Genomic DNA, 12,996 nt, shown 5'->3' with positions numbered 1-12,996 from the left:
TAATTTGGATAGAGAACAAGAGGCAGATGGAGCGGGTAATTGTAAAGACTCAGTGAGCAGACAGCAGAGTGTTTAATAGAATTAAAATGTGAATCTTAGCCCGTAGGCAATAAATCTTATCTGGTTTCCAAGATATCACCTTCAAGTCGTAACTGCAGTAATGCCATAATTTTATGTATTTGCAACCAAGTATATTTGTTGCCTTTACGAAAACTGAATTTAATGGGAGAACAGCAGTATTGTTCAGTCTGACCAGTGGTGTTTCTAGGATTGAATGAAAGGGGGGGCCTAGCCCCTATGAAGGTTAATGTTTGCGCGACAGTTCATAGATTGGTTCAATCAGAAAGAGTGTGATTTTTATCTGTATCTTTGCTTGCATTCATTCAGTATAAGATAACAGAAGAGACAGAATTTCAGGGTAATTGTGAAATCTGACAACACAAATATGAACTTTTCTCAAATAGAGAGAATTCATTTTCCTGCTTGTAAAGGAAAGACGGAAATACTAGTTTTCATATCTGCGTCACTCCCAAATCCTAATTCTTAAAGGGACCACACACAATGGATGGAGAATGAACCTGCCAGTGTCAACTTCTGACACTGCATGAAAAGAAGAATTTGTGCCAGTACATGTCGTTACCAGTGTCTTGCCGTTTTACAAGCCTGAGAATGTTGGGAGGTGACCCCCCCTTCTCCTAAGCCTAGGGGAGGCTTTCACATGCAAATGCCAATGCTCTGCGCTTTACAAATGCAAATCAGGATAGTTTCCCTCGGGGCAGATAACACCTTATTTGAAACTATCTGGAGTTAGACCAGGCTTAAAATAAATACTAGGGCTACGTTGTAGCACTGGCGTGCCCGAGCACCCGCACGTTGAAGCCTGTAGCGGTCGGTGGAGAGAGCGATCGATGACCAAGCGCACGTCTCCGTTTTGCATGCGTTTTACGCACTGCGGAAAGATAAACACTCACTTCCTGCTTCCGTCACGTGATGTCGGTCCTTGCCTGGTAATTGCTCATTACGGTCCACGCTATCAATTGCACATCAAACTGAAAATTGTATGTAAATCGAATGATAGTTGTAAAACAAAGCTTACCTCCTGTTGCCAGTAGATGGCGCCATCACTATTTGTACGCACAGACATATAGATCTGTTAATGTAGGCGCTCTGATGTAGCGTGAGCAATTTTTTATGTCAATTACACAATGTTAACACAACTTCATTTTCACACTGATTAGTAGATGGCGCTATGACCCTGAACTAATATTTATATATTGAGCTGTTCAGATCAGGATTGTGATCATAGTTTGGAGCCTGTTGGATAATGCAGAGTGGATTAACAAGGTACTTCCTGTTGCCAGTAGGTGGCGCTATGACACTGAGGAAATATATATTATTAAATATATAATCATGTGACAGAAGTTTGGTAGTGATAGGACAATGCACAGTGGAGTTATGAAAACATCGTCTCGTATGGTGAAGGATGATCCTTCGCCAAATATCAATGTTTACATGGTTTGAGGAAATGTCACAATTCTGACCTTTATCCAATCACTTGACTGAGCTCATTTGAGCTGTATATTGTAAAGCAGCCAGTAGCAGTTCATCAAAATATAAAACATGTCACTTCCTGTAGCAACCAGGGGGCGCTGTGATTTCAAGTCATGATATCTGTGTAGAATGTAGAATGCATCAGGCAGGGACACTTGTCTTACATGTCTAGTTTGGACCCGATTGGACCAAATATGTCAGATATACAGAAGCTCGTGTTCTGATGGCGCGTAATCAAATTTTGACGCCATGCCACGGTCACACGGTGGGACGAAAAATAAATCCGTAAATATTTTTTTATCTCAATCTTGTTGTGATGACACTCATCTGAATTTTAAGTTGATCTGATGAAAGCTCTACGACGAGTACAACAAAGTAAAAATGTAGAATATGGCCAAAATGGCCGCTTAATCCAAAATGGCGGGCTTCCTGTTGTGTTTTTCATAATGCTCTTTGAGACTTTTTTTCATGACTGGTCACGATACACCTATGTCCCGATTTTGGTGAGGATCGATGAAGGGGAAACCTAGGGGCTGGTTCCAGGGGGCGCTGTTGAGCTATTTTTCCACTCCCAATTCAAATTACTCCAGAATACTAAAATATCTGCAGACTTTGAATTTCCTGCAAAGTTTCACAACTTTTTGAACATGTCTAGACCCTGAAAAAGCCCCCAAAAGGGAAATAATAATAACTAGTGCTACGTTGTAGCACTAACGGGCCCGAGCACAGGCAATTTCAAGTCTGTTGCGGTCGGGGAAGAGAGAGCGATCCATGACCAAGCGCACGTCTCTGCCTTGCGTGCGTTTTAAGCTCTGCAGCAAGACTAAACGCTTCACTTCCTGTAGCCAGCAGGGGGCGCTATGATTTTAAGTCATGATTTCTAGGTAGATGTCTTCCGGTCGCGACTCTTGTCTTATATGTGTAGTTTGGAGTCGATTGGACAAAATATGTCTAAGTTACAGAAGCTCGCTTATATTGGCGTTTAGTCGAACTTTGAGACCTCACCACGGTCACACGGTATGATGAAAAGTTTAAATATTGATAACTTTAGATCTTCATCTTGTTTTGTAGAGTCATCTAATTTTTAAGTTGATCTGATGAAAGCTCTCCGAGTAGTACATACAAATATAACACCTACCAAAAACAAGACATTTCCTGTTGCCACCAGGGGGCACTGTGATTTTATGTCACGACTGCTGTGTTGATGTCTTCAGGTCGGGACTCTTGTCTTACGGGACTCTTGTCTTACGTTTAGTTTGGAGTCGATTGGACCAAATATGTCTGAGATACAGACGCTCGTGTTTTCATTGCGTTTCGTCACACTTTGATGCCACGCCACGGTCAGACGGTGTGTCTAAAATGTAATTCTTTGATAACTTTAGATCTTCATCTTGTTGTGATGACACTCGTCTAAATTTTTAGTTGATCTGATGAAAGCTGTACGACAAGTATATCAAAGTAAAAAAAATGTAATATGCCCAAAATGGCCACTAAATCAAAAATGGCGGGCTTCCTGTTGAGTTTTTCATAATGCTACTTGAGGCTTTTTTGTGCATCTGGTCATGATACACAACTGTCTTCATTTTCGTGAGGATCAGTGAATGCTAAATGAGGGGCTCTCCGTAAATGAGGGGAAGCTCCGTTGGTGGTGCTGTTGAGCCATTTTGCCATGCCCTTTTCAAAATACTCCAGAATACGTAAATTTACGCCGCCTTTGAATTTACTGCAAACTCCTACAACTTTTTGAGCACATTAAAGCCCTCAAAAAGCCAATTAGTTTAGGGGCTGAAAAATAATAATAATAATAACTAGGGCTACGTTGTAGCACTAACGGGCCCGAGCACAGGCAATTTCAAGTCTGTTGCGGTCGGGGAAGAGAGAACGTTCGATGACCAAGCGCTCGTCTCAGCGTTGCATGCATTTGCGCACTGCTGCAAGATAAACGCTTCACTTCCTGTAGCCAGCAGGTGGCGCTATGATTTTAAGTCATGGTGTCTTTCTTGATGTCATCCGGTCGCGCTTCTTGTCTTACATGTGCAGTTTGAACTCGATTGGACCAAATATGTCCAAGATACAGAAGCTTGTGTTTTGATGGCTTTTAGTCACATTTTGACGCCTCGCCACGGTCACACGGTGTGGCGAAAAATTGATCTTTCAATAACTTTAGATCTCCATCTTGTTGTGATGACACTCGTCTAAATTTTCAGTTGATCTGATGAAAGCTCTCCAAGAAGTACTTGAAAATAAAAAACATGGAATATGGTCCAAATCGAAAATGGCGGGGTTCCTGTTGCGTTTTTCAAATTGCTCCGAGCGCGTTTTTTGTCCATCTGGTGATGATACACAACTGTCTTCAATTTCGTGAGGATCAGTGAATTCTAAATGAGGTGTTTCTCCATAAATGAGGGGAAGCTCCGTTGGTGGCGCTGTTGAGCCATTTTGCCACGCCCATTCTTTAAAACCATCTGAATATCTTCAAGGGAGGGAGGCTGATGATACACACATGTAGTTTGAGGGAGATGGACCCATGAACACGGAAGTTAAAGCGTTTTCGTGTGTCATGGCGAGCTGATGTGACGCCCCGCCACAGTCAGACAGTGTGACGAAAAGTTGTTTCTTTGATAACTTTAGATCTCCATCTGTTGTGATGACACTCGTCTAAATTTTCAGTTGATGTGATGAAAGCTGTACGAGAAGAATATCAACGTAAAAGATTATGGAATATGACCAAAATGGCCACGAAATCGAAAATGGCGTGCTTCCTGTTGCGTTTTTCATATTGCTCCGAGCGCGTTTTTTGTGCATCTGGTGATGATACACAACTGTCTTCAATTTCGTGCGGATCAGTGAATGCTAAATGAGGTGTTTCTCCGTAAATGAGGGAAAGCACCGTTGGTGGCGCTGTTGAGCCATTTTGCCACACCCATTTCCAAATACTAATATGGCCCGAGCACAGGCGATTTCAAGTCTGTTGCCGTCGGTGAAGAGAGAGCGTTCGATGACCAAGCGCTCGTCTCCGTGTTACATGCGTTTGAGCACTGAAGCAAGGATAAACGCCTCACTTTCTGTAGCCAGCAGGTGGTGCTATCGTTTTAAATCATGGTGTCTTTGTAGATGTCATCAGGTCGCGACTCTTGTCTTACATGTCTGGTTTGGACTGGATTGGACCAAATATGTCCAAGATACAGAAGCTCATGTTTTAATGGCGTGTAATCAAACTTTGACGTCACGCCAAGTTCACACCGTGAAACAAGAAATCGATCTTTTAATAACTTTTCATCTCCATCTTGTTGTGATGACACTCAACTAAATTTCACGTTGATCTGATGAAAGCTCTACAACAAGTACATCAAAGTAAAAGTGTGGAATATGGCCAAAATGGCTACCAAATCCAAAATGGCGGGCTTCCTGTGTGGTTTAGCATATCTGTCCAAGAGACTTATTTCTTTGTCATGAAAAGACACATGTCACTATCGATTTTTGTAGATGTAGACCAATCGTAGTACCGGGCTGCCCTTTAGGGGGCGCTAGTCAGTTATTTTGACACGCCTATTCCTTAAAACTATCTGTATATCTTCAGGGGTGGGCTGTTGATACACACATGTAGTTTGAGGGAGCTGGACCAATGAACACAGAAGTTACAGCAATTTCGTGTGTCATGACGAGTTGAACTTTGATGACACCCCATTAATAATCTGCATGATGAAAAGTCACAGTAATCGTAAGCCTACATTATCAATGTCTTGAGACCCCTTTGACACAGTTTGACATGGTTTCACAAAGTGGATGAGGAGAAATACATCCAAGTGTAAAATGTACCAAAAACAAGACATTTCCTGCTGCCACCAGGAGGCGCTGTGATTTTAAGTCACAATATCTTGTAGATGTCTTCAGGTCGCGACTACTGTCGTACATGTGTAGTTTGGAGTCGATTGGACCAAATATGTCTGAGATAGAGAAGCTCCTGTTTTGATGGCCTTTCATCAAACTTTGACGCCACGCCACGGTCAGACAGTGTGACGAAAAGTTTATCTTTCAATAACTTTTGATCTCCATTTTGTTGTAATGGCACTAGTCTAAATTTTAAGTTGATATGGTGAAAACTCTACGATAAAAATATGGAATATGACCAAAATGGCCACTTAATCCAATATGGCGGGCTTACTGTTAATTTTTTCATAATGGTCATTGAGGCTTTTTTGTGCATCTTGTCATGATACACAACTATCCTCATTTTCGTGAGGATCAGTGAATGCTAAATGAGGGGCTTTTCCATAGGTGGCGCTGTTCAGCCAGTTTGCCACACCCATTTCCAAATACTCCAGAATACGTAAATTTACACCACTTTCTAATTTACTGCAAACTTTTACAACTTTTTGAGCATGTTTAAACATTCTCAGAATAATCCTTTCAATTTCAATAGGGCCTCTCACCAGAGGTGCTCGGGCCCTAAAAATCCTTACAAATTCAATAGGGCCTCTCACCGATTTCGGTGCTCGGGCCCTAATAAAACCTGGAAATTGTCAATTGATCTTAAGTAAGTAAGTGTGCTACTGTTAATTACATTGTACACCACAAGCAAAATCATTGCTATGAATTTTTTTTTTTAAACAATGCAGATTATTTCAGCCTTTTATTATTATCCAAAACACAATCCTAAATCTCAACCACTGTACAGCGTGGCATGATTACAGTCACTTTTTCAATTGTGCTGTTTAAATGCACAGTGGATATGTTAACCACACATCTACCAGCAATCCGCTCAACAGGAAGACATGAAGCTGGATATGATGTGTCTGTGCCCTGTAAGCTCCAAACTTCTGGGGGAGAGCGAGGTAAAGGGGGACATTTTTTACATTTGCTCCCCTCTAGGCGAGCTAAAATGATTTATCAGTAAAATGTACACATTTCCCATTAATTCAGGATCCCCCTTAATCCACCCCCCTTGGGGGTGGTTTATAAGCACATGTTAATGACTATATTTAGTGGGAGGAAGCGTCAAAGAATGCCTCCTGTTTTTAAGTGTGGCAAATCGGTCTATCAGTCTGTTGTGACTCAGTCCACCTAGTATGTCACTTTCTATAGACATGGCTGCAAGACTGTGAAGCCTTTTCTGCCCCATTGTTTTCCGCAGCCAGGAGTGCAGCCGACGCAGTCCAGCCTCTGTTTTGCTGCATGCCTGGATGCCTTTTAGTAGGCCTGCATCTACACTAGAAAATCGTAGTTCAAGCTCACTAACCATCCTGTTCACTAAGGGGAAAAGCAACTCTGCTTTCAAGGTTTGTGAGCTGATCAACTCTGTGCCTGAACCCAAAGTTGTCTCCAACACAAAATCCTCCATTTTTCTCTGTTTATGCCTATTCTTAGCATCTGGTTCTGGGATACTGTGGGTGTGGCACAGGGCCTTGGTTCTCTCGTACTGCTCTGTGGCAAATACATCTGTTTGTTTGCCCCTCAGTGTGTCACATACGGCTTGTTTGCTGATAAAAGCTTCTGCCAGGTCTAAAGTCTCTTTCTGAAGGAACTTGTGCAGTCCTTCAGTTACAGACAGAAGTGTCTGGAACATCAGTAGTGAATAGAATGTTCAGAACTTGTAGAGCTTTGCTTTGAGACCAACAGCTATGGGGATCCAATGGCAGAGAGACACTAAAAAATGGCAGGTAATGTCTCAAGAATTGCGTTGATTGATCGCAGCTGGCATGCCCAGCTAGTGTTTGAAAGTTGTACAAGCTCAACTGCTGTCAAGCCAAGCTTGGACTGAGGCTCTTGGAACTTGTGATGATTGACTAGGGAGGTTCTGAAAAAAGAATACACACACTTCAACAAGTTGAAAAGTTCCACAGCCTCTGAAACAGCCCTGCAAGTATGGCACAACACTAGGTTTAGCTCATGAGCATAACAATGCACATATATAGCCTCAGGATGGAGCCTTCTAAAATGTACTTGCACACCTCCAGTGGACCCACTCATAACAGCTGCACCATCATATGTCTGTGCTGCACACTTAAGCTCTACAAAACCATAGTTCTGGATCTGCTGCTGCAGCTCGTTTGCAATGGACTGGGCATCGAATGACATTATCTCTGTAAGTGCTAGAAAACATTTCTTCACTGCCCCCTCTGACACGTACCTAACACAAACAGCCAGCTGCTCTGACTGTGCATCCCTTGCCTCATCTGCCATAATGGCATACATTTTGGACTTTGTCATCTCAGATACAATGACACTGGTAACTTCTTGAGCTCAACACTCAATCATCTCATTCTGAGATGTTGGCGAGCTATAGGTAGCATTTGAGGGAGGGTTATATTTTTGAAGGAAAGGATCAAACTCCTTCAAAAATTCCATGCAAGCAAGAAAGTTGCCTCTGTTTATACTGTCTTGGCCTTCATCACTGCCACGAAAAGGGAGTCCCTGTCACCCCAACTTGGAGGTGACTGCAACAATTCGCCTGAGATATGGGGAGAGCGTGGCCTAGGGGATAGAGCGGGTGTTCTGCAACAAGAAGGTTGCCGGTTCGAATCACACTCTTTCCCATCTGCATGCCTAAGTGTCCTTGGCAAGATACTGAACCTCTAAAATGGCCCCTCATAAATGCTGAGTGTTCTAAAAATGTAAGTCGCTTTGGACAAAAGAGTCAGCTAAATGACATGTAATGTAATGTAAAGATACTCCCTTCTCTCTAGTATCTCCCTTCCATGTGCCGATGCTATCATCTGTGCAACGTTTCCCTGTCGGCTAGTTTCCTGGTAGTTTTGCCATGCAACAACACTGTACCTATGTGTTTGTGCCATCTTGTGCTTGCAAAAGATAAACAATGCTTTCTTCCAGTTCTTGCAACCACTACTGACCAAAGCATCATGTTTTTGCCAAAAAATCGACATGCAAAGCAGAAAACTGCATTATGGCTGACTGAATATTCCAACCAACTGTGCTTCTCAAACCAGCTGTGGTGAAATTACCTGTTCTGAGCACCAAAGCTGTCCTCCATCACACCGGCTCCTTCGGACCTGTCAGTCTCCTGCTTCTCTCTCTCATCTGACTGGGCGGAGCTGTCACCTCTGCTAAAGAATCTTCTTATATCCATCTGGTCAATGAATTGGATGATATACCGGTACAATAGCGTTATGAGGGACACTATGACATTTAGTTTTCACTAGCATTAACTCATTATAAACAACAACATTCTATAGGCACTGATATTATTGTTTTAAAATACTAGAGATAGATATTAATGCAAAGAATAGAGAGCTGTCGATAGTTATTTCTTACATTTCAAATTTGCTCGTTCACACTCTTGCTCACTGGAGACATTTTCTAACAAAATAGCTACAGAGTTGCCAACTTTTCAAAAAACCTTGGAGTGAGATTTTATTGGGGTGACCTAAATGTTGCCGCGCACGCAGCAACACACGTTGATGGCTCAAATATCAGGGAATTGGAATTAATTTGGCGGTGTACCCATGTTGTGCCCTGCATTCTGGTGGTCTTTGGGGCCCAAAGTCGTTGATAGGGGCAGCTTACTGGAGATGGACAACATTGGTTACATTCTGTGAAGCAAAGACATATAGCTGACGGTCCACCGCCAGGAAATTTTGATTTCAGTAGATATTATTTCCTGAATTCTAGTGGATTTTTGGCTGGTTTGCTAAAGATGTTTAGAACCTGAACTAATTCTGATTCATGTTCATCTGATCATGACTTGTAGGGCCTTCTAAACTTGAGCTGAACATTCAACCAAAAAACTATTGTTGTGCCTCAATGACTGTCTTTGTACCACAATATAGCCGAATTAATAGACCTGTGTTTAAGTTTTGACCAAGGTAGATTGATTGACATTTTTATTACAATGGTATTCAACTAATTCTTAACTAAAACCTAACCTATATTGTTAATAATTGTATTCTCAAGAGCAGTTAATGATTTATGTTCAGTAAAAAAATGACACAAGATTAGTTAGGGAGAAATATTTTTCATTATTAAAAGCCTCCCACCAGACATTCCATCAAACTAAAAAGTGCAACAAATAAAGTGCTTAAACATTAGCCTTTTTAAGCAATACAATGGACCCTCTTCCCCCAAATAAAATTTGTCTGGAGCCGCAAAACATATTTGATAACAAAGCTAATAAAGTTTTATGTAACTTTATACTATACCAAACTGCATTTATGAAATTATAGAAAGACAATAAAGAAAACAGTTTTTTTATTTTATTATCAAATTTTATTGCTATTTTAACCTGTTACAACAAAGAAAAACACCAAACACTTATGAAGAGGGGGTGAAAATACACAGGCAAGTGTCGGCCTACTTTGAAATAAATTAAACACAGAACTTTGTAGGGCTATTTGATTCCTCCCCATATTTGTGGAAAATGTATGAAATAGGAAGAACCCTATTTTGAAATAAATAAAAACATATAGCTGCAGCCTAGTAGCTTAAAAATATATATTTTAGTTGCTGAAAGATGAAAAGAGCAGGTCAGACTGAAGGCGGACACAGAAACTGAAGCTTTGTAGAAACCAACTGCAGCCTCTGCTCTGATCAAGAAGCTGAGGCGCTGATCTCTGATCAGCTGAGACCAGAGAAACTCTGTGTTTTCACTGTTTCCACTGATAAGAAGCAGCCAGTCACTAAGCAGCTGCTTCACTATCTCTCTCTGAGCGAGTGAGCGGGGGGGGCGGAGCCTCAGGACTGGTGCGCTATCTGGGAGCACACACACACACACAGAGCCACACACACTGACCCTGCTCCTGGTACTTCATGACGGCCTGATACGATGATGTTTTAAGAAACCATCATCGTATCAGGCGATGAAAAAAATCGGCCCAAAATCAGATTTCTTTTTGGCGTTAGAAATTGGGTGTGTGGCGTGAGTGCGTGTGTCACACTGTGAAAGAATGAGACTTGGCAGCTCTGTAGCTAGCTAGTAAACCTAAATTTAAGCAGGTAACAATCGTTAACAACTACAGATAGCCACATTCTGTAACTACCTGTACTTACAATTTCACTCCATGCATCATTTACTATGAGCTTAACTCCATGGCTGTAATCCTGCTTTCTTGATGAGAGACGTAACTTGGCAGAGTGAGAAAGCCAGCGATGAAGACTCCCCAAGGTCCTAGTGCCCGGTCTTTATTGTTAAGTATGATAAGAGGCTATTAGATTGTAATTTGAAGGGGGAGAAAACAGACAAACCAGAAACGCACTCACATATGTAGAATGCTAGAGTTATAAATAACTTGTCCATGTGTAAAACAATAGTTTAATTTAAAAAAAAAAATCCCAATAATTATTTAGGGGGGCTTCAGCCCCTGAGTCTGACAGAGTCAATCCATCCACTATATATACATGTATCCTTTTTTTAAGGCTCATGAAATGTCGCCAATCTCAGCTGCCGTTGGTCGAGAGGCGGAGTCCAGCCCTCCAGTCTGTTTCACTGCCAACATATAGAAACAAACAATGTTTTACTCCACATTCATACCTACAGCTGATTAACCTTACCAGAAACCACTCAAGTGCTGTACTGATATTGAGCCACCTCATTCTGTTTGACAGAATGTTCTGCACAGATGCGTGAGTGGATAAACGCATGAAGGTCATCAGTGAACACTGTGTGGGGTTCATTAACATCATTTACTGCTCTAATGATAAAAAACTTAAGAAATTCACTTAGCTCTTACGAAATGTATTTCCTTACCTAAATTGGTATTTTAATGTCATTTCTAAACGACAGTGTTGCAAAAGTCTGAGTATTTACATTTTATATTGACTTTATTTTATAGAATTTACTAGCAAATTTATGGGGTTGTTATAAAAAAAATATTTTTACTGTTGACTTTTGATCTGGACAGAAATCTGTCCTTGTTATTGTTATACTTCAGGTCATTGCAGCTACACTAGATTATATTTAGCAAATCAAAGATAAACTTAAACTAGCCAGCAGTTTTCTAATGATCATAGATTCCATGTCAAAAACTACATCACTGTTTCCAACCTCATGGTAAAATGAAACAATGTTAACTAGTTACAACAACACAGGATCTAGCACCAACTTTTTGACTAGATATAAGATAAAGGCCAGAGACAATATCATATTAAGTTGCTCTCTCTTGGTTCAGGTTGGCAGCTACCTGTACCTTTTGCAGACATATTCACAAAGTGAACAGGACAACTTAAAAAATAATGTTTTTATCGAAAAATGTGTGTGTGTGTGTGTTTGTGTGTGAGACACCTTCTGGGTGCATTCTGCCAAAAATTGCAATGCAAAATTGCTGCAAACAATTATTTTGGTAAATTGCAGCATTTTGTGATACTACTCATTGTTTACATTTTTTTTCCTCTTGAGGTGTGTTAATGGTTTTAGTTTTGTATTTATGTAGCGCTTTTCTAGTCTTGATGACAACTCAAAGCGCTTTACAGTGCAGTTTTACATTCACCCATTCAAACACACATTCATACAGTGCATCGAATCGCAGCACTTTGTTATTCTATGGGGGGCCATTCAGGGTTAAGCATCTTGCTCAAAAACACTTCGGCATGCAGATTGGTCAGACTGGGGATGGAACCTCCAACCTTCAGGACGACCACTCTACCCCTCAGCCACAGCCGCCCTCTTAAGTGGAGTGCTGCTGGGGAACAGGGGGTATACCTTACCCTAAACCCGATGTTGGGCCACAAAATTGTTTCATTGTGGCCCTTAGCAAAACCAGGGTCAGGATAGAAATTTGGTGTCTGTGTGGGCTAAGAAGTGGAGCCAGCCTGGGCTTGCAGTATTATATAATTTCATGCTTTGCTGCGGCAATAAGGTAGGAGAAGCTAGGCCTGACTATTCACTACTTCTTAAACAAAACCATAAACAAAAGGCCAAAGCTGATTAAATAAAAAAAAGGGCTTCACTTAAGAAAATACAAAGGTGGAAACAACCAAACTGACCAAACAGTACCTATGTGAGTGAGAGTATAGGGTTCCCAATTTACATAGTCCTTCCTTCCCACCACATCTAGTGTTCTTATTAGTCTCTCTCTGTCATGGCGGAGTGTGCATGGAGCGGAGAGCTGTGTGTGACTGTGAAAGTATTGTGGGTTTTAAGACTAACTTTACTGAGCTCTATCATTTAGGCGTATGTTTATTTGTTCGTCTTTAGTTGTCTGATTGTTTTGCTGAGTGATTGTGTGAGTGAGTGTGCGCGTGTGTGCTAACAGGAAGCATGCCTGTGGCAGCGGCAGCGGACTTTGAGAGTCTGACTCACCGGCATGCCATTAAGCTGATCCCCGCAGTGGCATGCAGTGTGGCAGAGGCCGCGCTGGCTGTTGGAGAGGTGGTCGGCTGTGACTCGGTCAAGTCGGCCTTCCGGATGAACGGAGCCATCGTCATGTTTTTAGATAGCATAGCGAATGTGAGCGAGGTGGTGGAAAAAGGAGTGGTGATCCACAACACTAACCC

The sequence above is a fragment of the Platichthys flesus genome, chromosome 15 (assembly GCF_949316205.1).
Source record: "Platichthys flesus chromosome 15, fPlaFle2.1, whole genome shotgun sequence".
NCBI lineage: Eukaryota > Metazoa > Chordata > Actinopteri > Pleuronectiformes > Pleuronectidae > Platichthys > Platichthys flesus.
The sequence above is the reverse complement of the archived record's forward strand: the minus strand, read 5'-3'. Positions refer to the sequence as shown.